Raw genomic sequence first — 25,309 nt, 5'->3', positions numbered from 1 at the left:
TGACTGGGACAATGTATTACTCGCTATATCATAGTGTGATTGAGACATTGCATTACTCACTGTATCATAGTGCGTTTGCGACAATACTTTACTCACCATAACATAGTGTAATTGAGACGATGCATTACTCACTATATCATAGTGTGACTGAGACAATGCATTACTCACCATATCATAGTTTGACTGAGCCAATGTATTACTCACCATATCATAGTGTGATTGAGACAATGTATTACTCACCATATCATAGTGTGATTGAGACATTACTTTACTCACCATATCATAGTGTGATTGAGACAATGCATTACTCACCACATCATAGTGTGATTGAGACAATGCATTACTAACCATATCATAGTGTGTTTGAGCCAATGCATTACTCACCATATCATAGTGTGATTGAGACAATGTAATACTCACCGTATCATAGTGTGACTGGGACAATGTATTACTCGCTATATCATAGTGTGATTGAGACAATGCATTACTCACTTTATCGTAGTGTGTTTGCGACAGTGCATTACTCACCATATCATAGTGTAATTGAGACGATGCATTACTCACTATATCATAGTGTGACTGAGACAATGCATTACTCACCATATCTTAATGTGACTGAGATAGTGTTTTACTCACTATATCACAGTGTGATTGAGACTATGTATTACTCAACATATCATAGTGTGACTGAGACAATGTATTACTCACCATATCATAGTGTGATTGAGACAATGTATTACTCACCATATCATAGTGTGATTGAGACAATTCATTACTCACCATATCATAATGTGATTGAGACACTGAATTACTCACCATATCATAGAGTGATTGAGACAATGCGTTACTCACCATATCATAGTGTGATTGAGACAATGCATTACTCACCGTATCATAGTGTGATTGAGACAATGCATTACTCACCATAGTATAGTGTGATTGAGACAATGCATTACTCACCATATCATAGTGTTATTGAGACAATGCATTACTCACCATATCATAGAGTGATTGAGACAATGCATTACTCACCGTATTATAGTATGATTGAGACAATGCATTACTCACCATACCATAGAGTGATTGAGACAATGCATTACTCACCGTATCATAGTGTGATTGAGACAATGCATTACTCACCATATCATAGTGTGATTGAGACAATGTATTACTCACCATATCATAGTGTGATTGAGACAATGCATTACTCACAATATCATAGTGTTATTGAGACAATGCATTACTCACCGTATCATAGTGTGATTGACGCAATGCATTACTCATCATATCATAGTATAACTGAGACATTACATTACTCACCACATCATAGTGTGATTGAGACAATGCATTACTCACTGTATCATAGTGTGATTGAGCCAATGCATTACTCACCATATCATAGTGTGATTGAGACAATGTAATACTCACCGTATCATAGTGTGATTGAGACAATGTATTACTCACGATATCATAGCGTGATTGAGACAATGCATTAATCACCATATCAGAGTGTGACTGGGACAATGTATGACTCGCTATATCATAGTGTGATTGAGACAATGCATTACTCACTTTATCAAAGTGTGTTTGCGACAATGCATTACTCACCATATCATAGTGTAATTGAGACGATGCATTACTCACTATATCATAGTGTGACTGAGACAATGCATTACTCACCATATCATAATGTGACTGAGATAATGTTTTACTGACTATATCATAGTGTGATTGAGACAATTCATTACTCACCATATCATAATGTGATTGAGACAATGAATTACTCACCACATCATAGTGTGATTGACGCAATGCATTACTCATCATATCATAATATAACTGAGACATTACATTACTCACCATATCATAGTGTGATTGAGACAATGCATTACTCACCATATCATAGTGCGATTGAGACAATGCATTACTCACGTATCATACTGTGATTGAGACAATGCATTACTCACCATATCATAGTGTGATTGAGACAATGTATTACTCACCATATCATAGTGTGATTGAGATAATGCAACACTCACCGTATCATAGTGTGATTGAGACAATGCATTACACACCATATCATGGTATGATGAGACATTACTCACCATATCATAGTGTGATTGAGACAATGCATTACTCACCATATCATAGTGTGATTGGGACAATGCATTACTCACCCTATCAGAGTGTGATTGAGACAATGTATTACTCACCATATCATAGTGTGATTGAGACAATGCATTACTCACCATATCATAGTGTGATTGGGACAATGCATTACTCACCCTATCAGAATGTGGTTGAGACAATGTATTACTTACCGTAACATAGTGCGATTGAGACAATGCATTACTCACTGTATCATAGTGTGATTGAGACAATTCATTACTCACCATATCATAGTGTGATTGAGACAATGTAATACTCACCATATCATAGTGTGATTGAGACAATGTAATACTCACCGAATCATAGTGTGATTGAGACAATGTATTACTCTCGATATCATAGCGTGATTGAGACAATGCATTACTCACCATATCTGAGTGTGACTGGGACAATGTATTACTCGCTATATCATAGTGTGATTGAGACATTGCATTACTCACTGTATCATAGTGCGTTTGCGACAATACTTTACTCACCATAACATAGTGTAATTGAGACGATGCATTACTCACTATATCATAGTGTGACTGAGACAATGCATTACTCACCATATCATAGTTTGACTGAGCCAATGTATTACTCACCATATCATAGTGTGATTGAGACAATGTATTACTCACCATATCATAGTGTGATTGAGACATTACTTTACTCACCATATCATAGTGTGATTGAGACAATGCATTACTCACCACATCATAGTGTGATTGAGACAATGCATTACTAACCATATCATAGTGTGATTGAGCAAATGCATTACTCACCATATCATAGTGTGATTGAGACAATGTAATACTCACCGTATCATAGTGTGATTGAGACAATGTATTACTCACGATATCATAGCGTGATTGAGACAATGCATTAATCACCATATCAGAGTGTGACTGGGACAATGTATGACTCGCTATATCATAGTGTGATTGAGACAATGCATTACTCACTTTATCAAAGTGTGTTTGCGACAATGCATTACTCACCATATCATAGTGTAATTGAGACGATGCATTACTCACTATATCATAGTGTGACTGAGACAATGCATTACTCACCATATCATAATGTGATTGAGATAATGTTTTTCTCACTATATCATAGTGTGATTGAGACAATTCATTACTCACCATATCATAATGTGATTGAGACAATGAATTACTCACCACATCATAGTGTGATTGACGCAATGCATTACTCATCATATCATAATATAACTGAGACATTACATTACTCACCATATCATAGTGTGATTGAGACAATGCATTACTCACCATATCATAGTGCGATTGAGACAATGCATTACTCACGTATCATACTGTGATTGAGACAATGCATTACTCACCATATCATAGTGTGATTGAGACAATGTATTACTCACCATATCTTAGTGTGATTGAGATAATGCAACACTCACCTTATCATAGTGTGATTGAGACAATGCATTACACACCATATCATGGTATGATGAGACATTGCATTACTCACCATATCATAGTGTGATTGAGACAATGCATTACTCACCATATCATAGTGTGATTGGGACAATGCATTACTCACCCTATCAGAGTGTGATTGAGACAATGTATTACTCACCATATCATAGTGTGATTATGACAATTCATTACTCACCATATCAGAATGTGGTTGATACAATGTATTACTTACCGTAACATAGTGCGATTGAGACAATGCATTACTCACTGTATCATAGTGTGATTGAGACAATTCATTACTCACCATATCATAGTGTGATTGAGACAATGTAATACTCACCATATCATAGTGTGATTGAGACAATGTAATACTCACCGAATCATAGTGTGATTGAGACAATGTATTACTTCGATATCATAGCGTGATTGAGACAATGCATTACTCACCATATCTGAGTGTGACTGGGACAATGTAGTACTCGCTATATCATAGTGTGATTGAGACATTGCATTACTCACTGTATCATAGTGCGTTTGCGACAATACTTTACTCACCATAACATAGTGTAATTGAGACGATGCATTACTCACTATATCATAGTGTGACTGAGACAATGCATTACTCACCATATCATAGTTTGACTGAGCCAATGTATTACTCACCATATCATAGTGTGATTGAGACAATGTATTACTCACCATATCATAGTGTGATTGAGACATTACTTTACTCACCATATCATAGTGTGATTGAGACAATGCATTACTCACCATATCATAGTGCGATTGAGACAATGCATTACTAACCATATCATAGTGTTATTGAGACAATGCATTACTCACCATATCATAGAGTGATTGAGACAATGCGTTACTCACCATATCATGGTATGATGAGACATTGCATTACTCACCGTATCATAGTGTGATTGAGACAATGCATTACTCACCGTATCATAGTGTGATTGGGACAATGCATTACTCACCCTATCATAGTGTGATTGAGCCAATGCATTACTCACCATATCATAGTGTGATTGAGACAATGTAATACTCACCGTATCATAGTGTGATTGAGACAATGTATTACTCACGATATCATAGCGTGATTGAGACAATGCATTAATCACCATATCAGAGTGTGACTGGGACAATGTATTACTCGCTATATCATAGTGTGATTGAGACAATGCATTACTCACTTTATCGTAGTGTGTTTGCGACAGTGCATTACTCACCATATCATAGTGTAATTGAGACGATGCATTACTCACTATATCATAGTGTGACTGAGACAATGCATTACTCACCATATCTTAATGTGACTGAGATAGTGTTTTACTCACTATATCACAGTGTGATTGAGACTATGTATTACTCAACATATCATAGTGTGACTGAGCCAATGTATTACTCACCATATCATAGTGTGATTGAGACAATGTATTACTCACCATATCATAGTGTGATTGAGACAATTCATTACTCACCATATCATAATGTGATTGAGACACTGAATTACTCACCATATCATAGAGTGATTGAGACAATGCGTTACTCACCATATCATAGTGTGATTGAGACAATGCATTACTCACCGTATCATAGTGTGATTGAGACAATGCATTACTCACCATAGTATAGTGTGATTGAGACAATGCATTACTCACCATATCATAGTGTTATTGAGACAATGCATTACTCACCATATCATAGAGTGATTGAGACAATGCATTACTCACCGTATTATAGTGTGATTGAGACAATGCATTACTCACCATACCATAGAGTGATTGAGACAATGCATTACTCACCGTATCATAGTGTGATTGAGACAATGCATTACTCACCATATCATAGTGTGATTGAGACAATGTATTACTCACCATATCATAGTGTGATTGAGACAATGCATTACTCACAATATCATAGTGTTATTGAGGCAATGCATTACTCACCGTATCATAGTGTGATTGACGCAATGCATTACTCATCATATCATAGTATAACTGAGACATTACATTACTCACCACATCATAGTGTGATTGAGACAATGCATTACTCACTGTATCATAGTGTGATTGAGCCAATGCATTACTCACCATATCATAGTGTGATTGAAACAATGTAATACTCACCGTATCATAGTGTGATTGAGACAATGTATTACTCACGATATCATAGCGTGATTGAGACAATGCATTAATCACCATATCAGAGTGTGACTGGGACAATGTATGACTCGCTATATCATAGTGTGATTGAGACAATGCATTACTCACTTTATCAAAGTGTGTTTGCGACAATGCATTACTCACCATATCATAGTGTAATTGAGACGATGCATTACTCACTATATCATAGTGTGACTGAGACAATGCATTACTCACCATATCATAATGTGACTGAGATAATGTTTTACTCACTATATCATAGTGTGATTGAGACAATTCATTACTCACCATATCATAATGTGATTGAGACAATGAATTACTCACCACATCATAGTGTGATTGACGCAATGCATTACTCATCATATCATAATATAACTGAGACATTACATTACTCACCATATCATAGTGTGATTGAGACAATGCATTACTCACCATATCATAGTGCGATTGAGACAATGCATTACTCACGTATCATACTGTGATTGAGACAATGCATTACTCACCATATCATAGTGTGATTGAGACAATGTATTACTCACCATATCATAGTGTGATTGAGATAATGCAACACTCACCGTATCATAGTGTGATTGAGACAATGCATTACACACCATATCATGGTATGATGAGACATTACTCACCATATCATAGTGTGATTGAGACAATGCATTACTCACCATATCATAGTGTGATTGGGACAATGCATTACACACCCTATCAGAGTGTGATTGAGACAATGTATTACTCACCATATCATAGTGTGATTATGACAATTCATTACTCACCATATCAGAATGTGGTTGAGACAATGTATTACTTACCGTAACATAGTGCGATTGAGACAATGCATTACTCACTGTATCATAGTGTGATTGAGACAATTCATTACTCACCATATCATAGTGTGATTGAGACAATGTAATACTCACCATATCATAGTGTGATTGAGACAATGTAATACTCACCGAATCATAGTGTGATTGAGACAATGTATTACTCTCGATATCATAGCGTGATTGAGACAATGCATTACTCACCATATCTGAGTGTGACTGGGACAATGTATTACTCGCTATATCATAGTGTGATTGAGACATTGCATTACTCACTGTATCATAGTGCGTTTGCGACAATACTTTACTCACCATAACATAGTGTAATTGAGACGATGCATTACTCACTATATCATAGTGTGACTGAGACAATGCATTACTCACCATATCATAGTTTGACTGAGCCAATGTATTACTCACCATATCATAGTGTGATTGAGACAATGTATTACTCACCATATCATAGTGTGATTGAGACATTACTTTACTCACCATATCATAGTGTGATTGAGACAATGCATTACTCACCACATCATAGTGTGATTGAGACAATGCATTACTAACCATATCATAGTGTGATTGAGCCAATGCATTACTCACCATATCATAGAGTGATTGAGACAATGCATTACTCACCGTATTATAGTGTGATTGAGACAATGCATTACTCACCATACCATAGAGTGATTGAGACAATGCATTACTCACCGTATCATAGTGTGATTGAGACAATGCATTACTCACCATATCATAGTGTGATTGAGACAATGTATTACTCACCATATCATAGTGTGATTGAGACAATGCATTACTCACAATATCATAGTGTTATTGAGGCAATGCATTACTCACCGTATCATAGTGTGATTGACGCAATGCATTACTCATCATATCATAGTATAACTGAGACATTACATTACTCACCACATCATAGTGTGATTGAGACAATGCATTACTCACTGTATCATAGTGTGATTGAGCCAATGCATTACTCACCATATCATAGTGTGATTGAAACAATGTAATACTCACCGTATCATAGTGTGATTGAGACAATGTATTACTCACGATATCATAGCGTGATTGAGACAATGCATTAATCACCATATCAGAGTGTGACTGGGACAATGTATGACTCGCTATATCATAGTGTGATTGAGACAATGCATTACTCACTTTATCAAAGTGTGTTTGCGACAATGCATTACTCACCATATCATAGTGTAATTGAGACGATGCATTACTCACTATATCATAGTGTGACTGAGACAATGCATTACTCACCATATCATAATGTGACTGAGATAATGTTTTACTCACTATATCATAGTGTGATTGAGACAATTCATTACTCACCATATCATAATGTGATTGAGACAATGAATTACTCACCACATCATAGTGTGATTGACGCAATGCATTACTCATCATATCATAATATAACTGAGACATTACATTACTCACCATATCATAGTGTGATTGAGACAATGCATTACTCACCATATCATAGTGCGATTGAGACAATGCATTACTCACGTATCATACTGTGATTGAGACAATGCATTACTCACCATATCATAGTGTGATTGAGACAATGTATTACTCACCATATCATAGTGTGATTGAGATAATGCAACACTCACCGTATCATAGTGTGATTGAGACAATGCATTACACACCATATCATGGTATGATGAGACATTACTCACCATATCATAGTGTGATTGAGACAATGCATTACTCACCATATCATAGTGTGATTGGGACAATGCATTACACACCCTATCAGAGTGTGATTGAGACAATGTATTACTCACCATATCATAGTGTGATTATGACAATTCATTACTCACCATATCAGAATGTGGTTGAGACAATGTATTACTTACCGTAACATAGTGCGATTGAGACAATGCATTACTCACTGTATCATAGTGTGATTGAGACAATTCATTACTCACCATATCATAGTGTGATTGAGACAATGTAATACTCACCATATCATAGTGTGATTGAGACAATGTAATACTCACCGAATCATAGTGTGATTGAGACAATGTATTACTCTCGATATCATAGCGTGATTGAGACAATGCATTACTCACCATATCTGAGTGTGACTGGGACAATGTATTACTCGCTATATCATAGTGTGATTGAGACATTGCATTACTCACTGTATCATAGTGCGTTTGCGACAATACTTTACTCACCATAACATAGTGTAATTGAGACGATGCATTACTCACTATATCATAGTGTGACTGAGACAATGCATTACTCACCATATCATAGTTTGACTGAGCCAATGTATTACTCACCATATCATAGTGTGATTGAGACAATGTATTACTCACCATATCATAGTGTGATTGAGACATTACTTTACTCACCATATCATAGTGTGATTGAGACAATGCATTACTCACCACATCATAGTGTGATTGAGACAATGCATTACTAACCATATCATAGTGTGATTGAGCCAATGCATTACTCACCATATCATAGTGTGATTGAGACAATGTAATACTCACCGTATCATAGTGTGATTGAGACAATGTATTACTCACGATATCATAGCGTGATTGAGACAATGCATTAATCACCATATCAGAGTGTGACTGGGACAATGTATGACTCGCTATATCATAGTGTGATTGAGACAATGCATTACTCACTTTATCAAAGTGTGTTTGCGACAATGCATTACTCACCATATCTTAATGTGACTGAGATAGTGTTTTACTCACTATATCACAGTGTGATTGAGACTATGTATTACTCAACATATCATAGTGTGACTGAGCCAATGTATTACTCACCATATCATAGTGTGATTGAGACAATGTATTACTCACCATATCATAGTGTGATTGAGACAATTCATTACTCACCATATCATAATGTGATTGAGACACTGAATTACTCACCATATCATAGAGTGATTGAGACAATGCGTTACTCACCATATCATAGTGTGATTGAGACAATGCATTACTCACCGTATCATAGTGTGATTGAGACAATGCATTACTCACCATAGTATAGTGTGATTGAGACAATGCATTACTCACCATATCATAGTGTTATTGAGACAATGCATTACTCACCATATCATAGAGTGATTGAGACAATGCATTACTCACCGTATTATAGTGTGATTGAGACAATGCATTACTCACCATACCATAGAGTGATTGAGACAATGCATTACTCACCGTATCATAGTGTGATTGAGACAATGCATTACTCACCATATCATAGTGTGATTGAGACAATGTATTACTCACCATATCATAGTGTGATTGAGACAATGCATTACTCACAATATCATAGTGTTATTGAGGCAATGCATTACTCACCGTATCATAGTGTGATTGACGCAATGCATTACTCATCATATCATAGTATAACTGAGACATTACATTACTCACCACATCATAGTGTGATTGAGACAATGCATTACTCACTGTATCATAGTGTGATTGAGCCAATGCATTACTCACCATATCATAGTGTGATTGAAACAATGTAATACTCACCGTATCATAGTGTGATTGAGACAATGTATTACTCACGATATCATAGCGTGATTGAGACAATGCATTAATCACCATATCAGAGTGTGACTGGGACAATGTATGACTCGCTATATCATAGTGTGATTGAGACAATGCATTACTCACTTTATCAAAGTGTGTTTGCGACAATGCATTACTCACCATATCATAGTGTAATTGAGACGATGCATTACTCACTATATCATAGTGTGACTGAGACAATGCATTACTCACCATATCATAATGTGACTGAGATAATGTTTTACTCACTATATCATAGTGTGATTGAGACAATTCATTACTCACCATATCATAATGTGATTGAGACAATGAATTACTCACCACATCATAGTGTGATTGACGCAATGCATTACTCATCATATCATAATATAACTGAGACATTACATTACTCACCATATCATAGTGTGATTGAGACAATGCATTACTCACCATATCATAGTGCGATTGAGACAATGCATTACTCACGTATCATACTGTGATTGAGACAATGCATTACTCACCATATCATAGTGTGATTGAGACAATGTATTACTCACCATATCATAGTGTGATTGAGATAATGCAACACTCACCGTATCATAGTGTGATTGAGACAATGCATTACACACCATATCATGGTATGATGAGACATTACTCACCATATCATAGTGTGATTGAGACAATGCATTACTCACCATATCATAGTGTGATTGGGACAATGCATTACACACCCTATCAGAGTGTGATTGAGACAATGTATTACTCACCATATCATAGTGTGATTATGACAATTCATTACTCACCATATCAGAATGTGGTTGAGACAATGTATTACTTACCGTAACATAGTGCGATTGAGACAATGCATTACTCACTGTATCATAGTGTGATTGAGACAATTCATTACTCACCATATCATAGTGTGATTGAGACAATGTAATACTCACCATATCATAGTGTGATTGAGACAATGTAATACTCACCGAATCATAGTGTGATTGAGACAATGTATTACTCTCGATATCATAGCGTGATTGAGACAATGCATTACTCACCATATCTGAGTGTGACTGGGACAATGTATTACTCGCTATATCATAGTGTGATTGAGACATTGCATTACTCACTGTATCATAGTGCGTTTGCGACAATACTTTACTCACCATAACATAGTGTAATTGAGACGATGCATTACTCACTATATCATAGTGTGACTGAGACAATGCATTACTCACCATATCATAGTTTGACTGAGCCAATGTATTACTCACCATATCATAGTGTGATTGAGACAATGTATTACTCACCATATCATAGTGTGATTGAGACATTACTTTACTCACCATATCATAGTGTGATTGAGACAATGCATTACTCACCACATCATAGTGTGATTGAGACAATGCATTACTAACCATATCATAGTGTGATTGAGCCAATGCATTACTCACCATATCATAGTGTGATTGAGACAATGTAATACTCACCGTATCATAGTGTGATTGAGACAATGTATTACTCACGATATCATAGCGTGATTGAGACAATGCATTAATCACCATATCAGAGTGTGACTGGGACAATGTATGACTCGCTATATCATAGTGTGATTGAGACAATGCATTACTCACTTTATCAAAGTGTGTTTGCGACAATGCATTACTCACCATATCATAGTGTAATTGAGACGATGCATTACTCACTATATCATAGTGTGACTGAGACAATGCATTACTCACCATATCATAATGTGATTGAGATAATGTTTTACTCACTATATCACAGTGTGATTGAGACAATTCATTACTCACCATATCATAATGTGATTGAGACAATGAATTACTCACCACATCATAGTGTGATTGACGCAATGCATTACTCATCATATCATAATATAACTGAGACATTACATTACTCACCATATCATAGTGTGATTGAGACAATGCATTACTCACCATATCATAGTGCGATTGAGACAATGCATTACTCACGTATCATACTGTGATTGAGACAATGCATTACTCACCATATCATAGTGTGATTGAGACAATGTATTACTCACCATATCATAGTGTGATTGAGATAATGCAACACTCACCGTATCATAGTGTGATTGAGACAATGCATTACACACCATATCATGGTATGATGAGACATTGCATTACTCACCATATCATAGTGTGATTGAGACAATGCATTACTCACCATATCATAGTGTGATTGGGACAATGCATTACTCACCCTATCAGAGTGTGATTGAGACAATGTATTACTCACCATATCATAGTGTGATTATGACAATTCATTACTCACCATATCAGAATGTGGTTGAGACAATGTATTACTTACCGTAACATAGTGCGATTGAGACAATGCATTACTCACTGTATCATAGTGTGATTGAGACAATTCATTACTCACCATATCATAGTGTGATTGAGACAATGTAATACTCACCATATCATAGTGTGATTGAGACAATGTAATACTCACCGAATCATAGTGTGATTGAGACAATGTATTACTTCGATATCATAGCGTGATTGAGACAATGCATTACTCACCATATCTGAGTGTGACTGGGACAATGTATTTCTCGCTATATCATAGTGTGATTGAGACATTGCATTACTCACTGTATCATAGTGCGTTTGCGACAATACTTTACTCACCATAACATAGTGTAATTGAGACGATGCATTACTCACTATATCATAGTGTGACTGAGACAATGCATTACTCACCATATCATAGTTTGACTGAGCCAATGTATTACTCACCATATCATAGTGTGATTGAGACATTACTTTACTCACCATATCATAGTGTGATTGAGACAATGCATTACTCACCATATCATAGTGCGATTGAGACAATGCATTACTAACCATATCATAGTGTTATTGAGACAATGCATTACTCACCATATCATAGAGTGATTGAGACAATGCGTTACTCACCATATCATGGTATGATGAGACATTGCATTACTCACCGTATCATAGTGTGATTGAGACAATGCATTACTCACCGTATCATAGTGTGATTGGGACAATGCATTACTCACCCTATCATTGTGTGATTATGACAATGCATTACTCACCATATCAGAGTGTTGTTGAGACAATGTATTACTTACCGTAACATAGTGCGATTGAGACAATGCATTACTCACTGTATCATAGTGTGATTGAGACAATGTATTACTCACCATATCACAGTGTGATTGAGACAATGTATTACTTACCATATCATAGTATGATTGAGACAATGCATTACTCACCATATCATAGTGTGACTGAGACAATGCATTACTCACGTATCATACTGTGATTGAGACAATGCATTACTCACCATATTATAGTGTGATTGAGACAATGCATTACTCACGTATCATACTGTGAATGAGACAATGTATTACTCACTGTATCATAGTGTGATTGAGACAATGCATTACTCACCATATCATAGTGTGATTGAGACAATGCAATAATCACCATATCATAGTATGATTGAGACAATGCATTACTCACCATATCATAGTGTGATTGAGACAATGCATTACTCACCATATCATAGTGTGATTGAGACAATGTATTACTTACCATATCATAGTGCGATTGAGACAATGCAACACTCACCGTATCATAGTGTGATTGAGACAATGCATTACTCACAATATCATGGTATGATGAGACATTGCATTGCTCACCATATCATAGTGTGATTGAGACAATGCATTACTCACCGTATCATAGTGTGATTGGGACAATGCATTACTCACTCTATCAGAGTGTGATTGAGACAATGTATTACTCACCATATCATAGTGTGATTATGACAATTCATTACTCACCATATCAGAGTGTGATTGAGACAATGTATTACTCACTGTATCATAGTGTGATTGAGACAATTCATTACTCACCATATCATAGTATGATGGAGACAATGTATTACTCACCATATCACAGTGTGATTGAGACAATGTATTACTTACCATATCATGGTATGATTGAGACAATGCATTACTCACCATATCATAGTGTGACTGAGACAATGCATTACTCACGTATCATACTGTGATTGAGACAATGCATTACTCACCATATCATACTGTGATTGAGACTACGCATTACTCACGTATCATACTGTGATTGAGACAATGCATTACTCACCATATCATAGAGTGATTGAGACAATGCATTACTCACCGTATTATAGTGTGATTGAGACAATGCATTACTCACCATACCATAGAGTGATTGAGACAATGCATTACTCACCGTATCATAGTGTGATTGAGACAATGCATTACTCACCATATCATAGTGTGATTGAGACAATGTATTACTCACCATATCATAGTGTGATTGAGACAATGTATTACTCACCATATCACAGTGTTATTGAGATAATGCATTACTCACCGTATCATAGTGTGATTGACGCAATGCATTACTCATCATATCATAGTATAACTGAGACATTACATTACTCACCACATCATAGTGTGATTGAGACTATGCATTATTCACTGTATCATAGTGTGATTGAGCCAATGCATTACTCACCATATCATAGTGTGATTGAGAAAATGTAATACTCACCGTATCATAGTGTGATTGTGACAATGTATTACTCACGATATCATAGCGTGATTGAGACAATGCATTACCCACCATATCATAGTGTGATTGAGACAATGTAATACTCACCGCATCATAGTGTGATTGAGACAATGTATTACTCACGATATCATAGCGTGATTGAGACAATGCATTACTCACCATATCATAGTGTGACTGGGACAATGTATTACTCGCTATATCATAGTGTGATTGAGACATTGCATTACTCACTGTATCATAGTGTGTTTGCGACAATGCATTACTCACCATAACATAGTGTAATTGAGACGATGCATTTCTCACTATATCATAGTGTGACTGAGACAATGCATTACTCACCAAATCATAATGTGACTGAGATAATGTTTTACTCACTATATCATAGTGTGATTCAGACAATGTATTACTCACCATATCATCGTTTGACTGAGCCAATGTATTACTCACCATATCATAGTGTGATTGAGACAATGTATTACTCACCATATCATAGTGTGATTTAGACATTACTTTACACACCATATCATAGTGTGATTGAGACAATGCATTACTCACCATATCATAGAGTGATTGAGACAATGCGTTACTCACCATATCATAGTGTGATTGAGACAATGCATTACTCACCGTATCATAGTTGATTGAGACAATGCATTACTAATCATATTATAGTGTGATTGAGACAATGCATTACTGACCATATCATAGTGTTATTGAGACAATGCATTACTCACCATATCATAGAGTGATTGAGACAATGCCTTACTCACCGTATTATAGTGTGATTGAGACAATGCATTACTCACCATATCAAAGAGTTATTGAGACAATGCATTAATCAACGTATCATAGTGTGATTGAGACAATGCATTACTCACCATATCATAGTGTGATTGAGACAATGTATTACTCACCATATCATAGTGTAATTGAGACAATGCATTACTCACCACATCATAGTGTGATTGAGACTATGCATTATTCACTGTATCATAGTGTGATTGAGCCAATGCATTACTCACCATATCATAGTGTGATTGAGAAAATGTAATACTCACCGTATCATAGTGTGATTGAGACAATGTATTACTCACGATATCATAGCGTGATTGAGACAATGCATTACCCACCATATCATAGTGTGATTGAGACAATGTAATACTCACCGCCTCATAGTGTGATTGAGACAATGTATTACTCACGATATCATAGCGTGATTGAGACAATGCATTACTCACCATATCTGAGTGTGACTGGGACAATGTATTACTCGCTATATCATAGTGTGATTGAGACATTGCATTACTCACTGTATCATAGTGTGTTTGCGACAATGCATTACTCACCATAACATAGTGTAATTGAGACGATGCATTTCTCACTATATCATAGTGTGACTGAGACAATGCATTACTCACCATATCATAATGTGACTGAGATAATGTTTTACTCACTATATCATAGTGTGATTCAGACAATGTATTACTCACCATATCATCGTTTGACTGAGCCAATGTATTACTCACCATATCATAGTGTGATTGAGACAATGTATTACTCACCATATCATAGTGTGATTTAGACATTACTTTACACACAATATCATAGTGTGATTGAGACAATGCATTACTCACCATATCATAGAGTGATTGAGACAATGCGTTACTCACCATATCATAGTGTGATTGAGACAATGCATTACTCACCGTATCATAGTTGATTGAGACAATGCATTACTAATCATATTATAGTGTGATTGAGACAATGCATTACTGACCATATCATAGTGTTATTGAGACAATGCATTACTCACCATATCATAGAGTGATTGAGACAATGCCTTACTCACCGTATTATAGTGTGATTGAGACAATGCATTACTCACCATATCAAAGAGTTATTGAGACAATGCATTAATCAACGTATCATAGTGTGATTGAGACAATGCATTACTCACCATATCATAGTGTGATTGAGACAATGTATTACTCACCATATCATAGTGTAATTGAGACAATGCATTACTCACCATATCATAGTGTAATTGAGACAATGCATTACTCACCGTATCATAGTGTGATTGACGCAATGCATTACTCATCATATCATAGTATAACTGAGACATTACATTACTCACCATATCATAGTGTGATTGAGACAATTCATTACTCACCATATCATAGTGTGATTGAGACAATGTAATACTCACCATATCATAGTGTGATTGAGACAATGTAATACTCACCGAATCATAGTGTGATTGAGACAATGTATTACTCTCGATATCATAGCGTGATTGAGACAATGCATTACTCACCATATCTGAGTGTGACTGGGACAATGTATTACTCGCTATATCATAGTGTGATTGAGACATTGCATTACTCACTGTATCATAGTGCGTTTGCGACAATACTTTACTCACCATAACATAGTGTAATTGAGACGATGCATTACTCACTATATCATAGTGTGACTGAGACAATGCATTACTCACCATATCATAGTTTGACTGAGCCAATGTATTACTCACCATATCATAGTGTGATTGAGACAATGTATTACTCACCATATCATAGTGTGATTGAGACATTACTTTACTCACCATATCATAGTGTGATTGAGACAATGCATTACTCACCATATCATAGTGTGATTGAGACAATGCATTACTAACCATATCATAGTGTTATTGAGACAATGCATTACTCACCATATCATAGAGTGATTGAGACAATGCGTTACTCACCATATCATGGTATGATGAGACATTGCATTACTCACCGTATCATAGTGTGATTGAGACAATGCATTACTCACCGTATCATAGTGTGATTGGGACAATGCATTACTCACCCTATCATAGTGTGATTATGACAATGCATTACTCACCATATCAGAGTGTTGTTGAGACAATGTATTACTTACCGTAACATAGTGCGATTGAGACAATGCATTACTCACTGTATCATAGTGTGATTGAGACAATGTATTACTCACCATATCACAGTGTGATTGAGACAATGTATTACTCACCATATCATAGTGTGATTATGACAATTCATTACTCACCATATCAGAGTGTGGTTGAGACAATGTATTACTCACTGTATCATAGTGTGATTGAGACAATACTTTACTCACCATAACATAGTGTAATTGAGACGATGCATTACTCACTATATCATAGTGTGACTGAGACAATGCATTACTCACCATATCATAGTTTGACTGAGCCAATGTATTACTCATCATATCATAGTGTGATTGAGACAATGTATTACTCACCATATCATAGTGTGATTGAGACATTACTTTACTCACCATATCATAGTGTGATTGAGACAATGCATTACTCACCATATCATAGTGCGATTGAGACAATGCATTACTAACCATATCATAGTGTTATTGAGACAATGCATTACTCACCATATCATAGAGTGATTGAGACAATGCGTTACTCACCATATCATGGTATGATGAGACATTGCATTACTCACCGTATCATAGTGTGATTGAGACAATGCATTACTCACCGTATCATAGTGTGATTGGGACAATGCATTACTCACCCTATCATAGTGTGATTATGACAATGCATTACTCACCATATCAGAGTGTTGTTGAGACAATGTATTACTTACCGTAACATAGTGCGATTGAGACAATGCATTACTCACTGTATCATAGTGTGATTGAGACAATGTATTACTCACCATATCACAGTGTGATTGAGACAATGTATTACTTACCATATCATAGTATGATTGAGACAATGCATTACTCACCATATCATAGTGTGGGTGAGACAATGCATTACTCACGTATCATACTGTGATTGAGACAATGCATTACTCACCATATTATAGTGTGATTGAGACAATGCATTACTCACGTATCATACTGTGAATGAGACAATGTATTACTCACTGTATCATAGTGTGATTGAGACAATGCATTACTCACCATATCATAGTGTGATTGAGACAATGCAATAATCACCATATCATAGTGTGATTGAGACAATGTATTACTTACCATATCATAGTGCGATTGAGACAATGCAACACTCACCGTATCATAGTGTGATTGAGACAATGCATTACTCACCATATCGTGGTATGATAAGACATTGCATTGCTCACCATATCATAGTGCGATTGAGACAATGCATATCTCACCGTATCATAGTGTGATTGGGACAATGCATTACTCACTCTATCAGAGTGTGATTGAGACAATGTATTACTCACCATATCATAGTGTGATTATGACAATTCATTACTCACCATATCAGAGTGTGGTTGAGACAATGTATTACTCACTGTATCATAGTGTGATTGAGACAATTCATTACTCACCATATCATAGTATGATGGAGACAATGTATTACTCACCATATCACAGTGTGATTGAGACAATGTATTACTTACCATATCATGGTATGATTGAGACAATGCATTACTCACCATATCATAGTGTGATTGAGACAATGTATTACTCTCGATATCATAGCGTGATTGAGACAATGCATTACTCACCATATCTGAGTGTGACTGGGACAATGTATTACTCGCTATATCATAGTGTGATTGAGACATTGCATTACTCACTGTATCATAGTGCGTTTGCGACAATACTTTACTCACCATAACATAGTGTAATTGAGACGATGCATTACTCACTATGTCATAGTGTGACTGAGACAATGCATTACTCACCATATCATAGTTTGACTGAGCCAATGTATTACTCACCATATCATAGTGTGATTGAGACAATGTATTACTCACCATATCATAGTGTGATTGAGACATTACTTTACTCACCATATCATAGTGTGATTGAGACAATGCATTACTCACCATATCATAGTGTGATTGAGACAATGCATTACTAACCATATCATAGTGTTATTGAGACAATGCATTACTCACCATATCATAGAGTGATTGAGACAATGCGTTACTCACCATATCATGGTATGATGAGACATTGCATTACTCACCGTATCATAGTGTGATTGAGACAATGCATTACTCACCGTATCATAGTGTGATTGGGACAATGCATTACTCACCCTATCATAGTGTGATTATGACAATGCATTACTCACCATATCAGAGTGTTGTTGAGACAATGTATTACTTACCGTAACATAGTGCGATTGAGACAATGCATTACTCATTGTATCATAGTGTGATTGAGACAAGGTATTACTCACCATATCACAGTGTGATTGAGACAATGTATTACTCACCATATCATAGTGTGATTATGACAATTCATTACTCACCATATCAGAATGTGGTTGAGACAATGTATTACTCACTGTATCATAGTGTGATTGAGACAATACTTTACTCACCATAACATAGTGTAATTGAGACGATGCATTACTCACTATATCATAGTGTGACTGAGACAATGCATTACTCACCATATCATAGTTTGACTGAGCCAATGTATTACTCATCATATCATAGTGTGATTGAGACAATGTATTACTCACCATATCATAGTGTGATTGAGACATTACTTTACTCACCATATCATAGTGTGATTGAGACAATGCATTACTCACCATATCATAGTGCGATTGAGACAATGCATTACTAACCATATCATAGTGTTATTGAGACAATGCATTACTCACCATATCATAGAGTGATTGAGACAATGCGTTACTCACCATATCATGGTATGATGAGACATTGCATTACTCACCGTATCATAGTGTGATTGAGACAATGCATTACTCACCGTATCATAGTGTGATTGGGACAATGCATTACTCACCCTATCATAGTGTGATTATGACAATGCATTACTCACCATATCAGAGTGTTGTTGAGACAATGTATTACTTACCGTAACATAGTGCGATTGAGACAATGCATTACTCACTGTATCATAGTGTGATTGAGACAATGTATTACTCACCATATCACAGTGTGATTGAGACAATGTATTACTTACCATATCATAGTATGATTGAGACAATGCATTACTCACCATATCATAGTGTGGGTGAGACAATGCATTACTCACGTATCATACTGTGATTGAGACAATGCATTACTCACCATATTATAGTGTGATTGAGACAATGCATTACTCACGTATCATACTGTGAATGAGACAATGTATTACTCACTGTATCATAGTGTGATTGAGACAATGCATTACTCACCATATCATAGTGTGATTGAGACAATGCAATAATCACCATATCATAGTATGATTGAGACAATGCATTACTCACCATATCATAGTGTGATTGAGACAATGCATTACTCACCATATCATAGTGTGATTGAGACAATGTATTACTTACCATATCATAGTGCGATTGAGACAATGCAACACTCACCGTATCATAGTGTGATTGAGACAATGCATTACTCACCATATCATGGTATGATGAGACATTGCATTGCTCACCATATCATAGTGTGATTGAGACAATGCATATCTCACCGTATCATAGTGTGATTGGGACAATGCATTACTCACTCTATCAGAGTGTGATTGAGACAATGTATTACTCACCATATCATAGTGTGATTATGACAATTCATTACTCACCATATCAGAGTGTGGTTGAGACAATGTATTACTCACTGTATCATAGTGTGATTGAGACAATTCATTACTCACCATATCATAGTATGATGGAGACAATGTATTACTCACCATATCACAGTGTGATTGAGACAATGTATTACTTACCATATCATGGTATGATTGAGACAATGCATTACTCACCATATCATAGTGTGACTGAGACAATGCATTACTCACGTATCATACTGTGATTGAGACAATGCATTACTCACCATATCATACTGTGATTTAGACAACGCATTACTCACGTATCATACTGTGATTGAGACAATGCATTACTCACCATATCATAGAGTGATTGAGACAATGCATTACTCACCGTATTATAGTGTGATTGAGACAATGCATTACTCACCATACCATAGAGTGATTGAGACAATGCATTACTCACCGTATCATAGTGTGATTGAGACAATGTATTACTCACCATATCACAGTGTTATTGAGATAATGCATTACTCACCGTATCATAGTGTGATTGACGCAATGCATTACTCATCATATCATAGTATAACTGAGACATTACATTACTCACCACATCATAGTGTGATTGAGACTTTGCATTATTCACTGTATCATAGTGTGATTGAGCCAATGCATTACTCACCATATCATAGTGTGATTGAGAAAATGTAATACTCACCGTATCATAGTGTGATTGAGACAATGTATTACTCACGATATCATAGCGTGATTGAGACAATGCATTACCCACCATATCATAGTGTGATTGAGACAATGTAATACTCACCGCATCATAGTGTGATTGAGACAATGTATTACTCACGATATCATAGCGTGATTGAGACAATGCATTACTCACCATATCTGAGTGTGACTGGGACAATGTATTACTCGCTATATCATAGTGTGATTGAGACATTGCATTACTCACTGTATCATAGTGTGTTTGCGACAATGCATTACTCACCATAACATAGTGTAATTGAGACGATGCATTTCTCACTATATCATAGTGTGACTGAGACAATGCATTACTCACCATATCATAATGTGACTGAGATAATGTTTTACTCACTATATCATAGTGTGATTCAGACAATGTATTACTCACCATATCATCGTTTGACTGAGCCAATGTATTACTCACCATATCATAGTGTGATTGAGACAATGTATTACTCACCATATCATAGTGTGATTTAGACATTACTTTACACACCATATCATAGTGTGATTGAGACAATGCATTACTCACCATATCATAGAGTGATTGAGACAATGCGTTACTCACCATATCATAGTGTGATTGAGACAATGCATTACTCACCGTATCATAGTTGATTGAGACAATGCATTACTAATCATATTATAGTGTGATTGAGACAATGCATTACTGACCATATCATAGTGTTATTGAGACAATGCATTACTCACCATATCATAGAGTGATTGAGACAATGCCTTACTCACCGTATTATAGTGTGATTGAGACAATGCATTACTCACCATATCAAAGAGTTATTGAGACAATGCATTAATCAACGTATCATAGTGTGATTGAGACAATGCATTACTCACCATATCATAGTGTGATTGAGACAATGTATTACTCACCATATCATAGTGTAATTGAGACAATGCATTACTCACCATATCATAGTGTAATTGAGACAATGCATTACTCACCGTATCATAGTGTGATTGACGCAATGCATTACTCATCATATCATAGTATAACTGAGACATTACATTACTCACCATATCATAGTGTGATTGAGACAATGCATTACTCACCATATCATAGTGTGATTGAGACAATGTGATACTCACCGTATCATAGTGTGATTGAGACAATGTGTTACTCACGATATCATAGCGTGATTGAGACAATGCATTACTCATCATATCAGAGTGTGACTGGGACAATGTATCACTCGCTATATGATAGTGTTATTGAGACAATGCATTACTGACTGTATCATAATGCGATTGAGACAATGCAATACTCACCATATCATAGTGTGATTGAGACAATGCAATACTCACCATATCATAGTGTGATTGAGACAATGCATTACTCACCATATCATAGTGTGACTGAGACAATGCATTACTCACGTATCATACTGTGATTGAGACAATGCATTACTCACCATATCATAGTGTGATTGAGACAATGTATTACTCACCATATCATAGTGTGATTGAGACAATGCATTACTCACCATATCATGGTATGATGAGACAATGCAAGACTCACTTTATCATAGTGTGATTAAGACAATGCATTACTCACCATATCACAGTGTGACTGAGACAATGCATTACTCACGTATCATACTGTGATTGAGACAATGCATTAATACACAATATCATAGTGTTATTGAGACAATGCATTACTCACCGTATCATAGTGTGATTGACGCAATGCTTTACTCATCATATCATAGTATAACTGAGACATTACATTACTCACCACATCATAGTGTGATTGAGACAATGCATACTCACTGTATCATAGTGTGATTGAGCCAATACATTACTCACCATATCATGGTGTGATTGAGACAATGTAATACTCACCGTATCATAGTGTGATTGAGACAATGTATTACTCACGATATCATAGCGTGATTGAGACAATGCATTATTCACCATATCACAGTGTGATTGAGACAATGTAATACTCACCGTATCATAGTGTGATTGAGACAATGTATTACTCACGATATCATAGCGTGATTGACACAATGCATTACTCACCATATCTGAGTGTGACTGGGACAATGTATTACTCGCTATATCATAGTGTGATTGAGACATTGCATTACTCACTCTGTCATAGTGTGTTTGCGACAATGCATTACTCACCATAACATAGTGTAATTGAGACGATGCATTACTCACTATATCATAGTGTGACTGAGACAATGCATTGCTCACCATATCATAAAGTGACTGAGATAATGTTTTACTCACTATATCATAGTGTGATTGAGACAATGTATTACTCACCATATCATAGTTTGACTGAGCCAATGTATTACTCACCATATCATAGTGTGACTGAGACAATGCATTACTCACCATATTATAGTGTGATTGAGACATTACTTTACTCACCATATCATACTGTGATTGAGACAATGCATTACTCACCATATCATAGTGCAATTGAGACAATGCATTACTAACCATATAATAGTGTTATTGAGACAATGCATTACTCACCGTATCATGGAGTGATTGAGACAATGCGTTACTCACCATATCATAGTGTGATTGAGACAATGCATTACTCACCGTATCATAGTTGATTGAGACAATGCATTACTAACCATATTATAGTGTGATTGAGACAATGCATTACTGACCATATCATAGTGTTATTGAGACAATGCATTACTCACCATATCATAGAGTGATTGAGACAGTGCCTTACTCACCGTATTATAGTGTGATTGAGACAATGCATTACTCACCATATCATAGAGTGATTGAGACAATGCATTAATCAACGTATCATAGTGTGATTGAGACAATGCATTACTCACCATATCATAGTGTGATTGAGACAATGTATTACTCACCATATCATAGTGTGATTGAGACAATGCATTACTCACCATATCATAGTGTAATTGAGACAATGTATTACTCACCGTATCATAGTGTGATTGACGCAATGCATTACTCATCATATCATAGTATAACTGAGACATTACATTACTCACCATATCATAGTTTGATTGAGACAATGCATTACTCACCATATCATAGTGTCATTGAGACAATGTGGTACTCACCGTATCATAGTGTGATTGAGACTGTGTATTACTCACGATATCATAGCGTGATTGAGACACTGCATTACTCACCATATCAGAGTGTGACTGGGACAATGTATCACTCGCT

This window comes from Saccoglossus kowalevskii, chromosome 10 (genome assembly GCF_978046115.1).
Source record: "Saccoglossus kowalevskii chromosome 10, keSacKowa6.1, whole genome shotgun sequence".
In the NCBI taxonomy this organism is placed as follows: domain Eukaryota; kingdom Metazoa; phylum Hemichordata; class Enteropneusta; family Harrimaniidae; genus Saccoglossus; species Saccoglossus kowalevskii.
The sequence above is the reverse complement of the archived record's forward strand: the minus strand, read 5'-3'. Positions refer to the sequence as shown.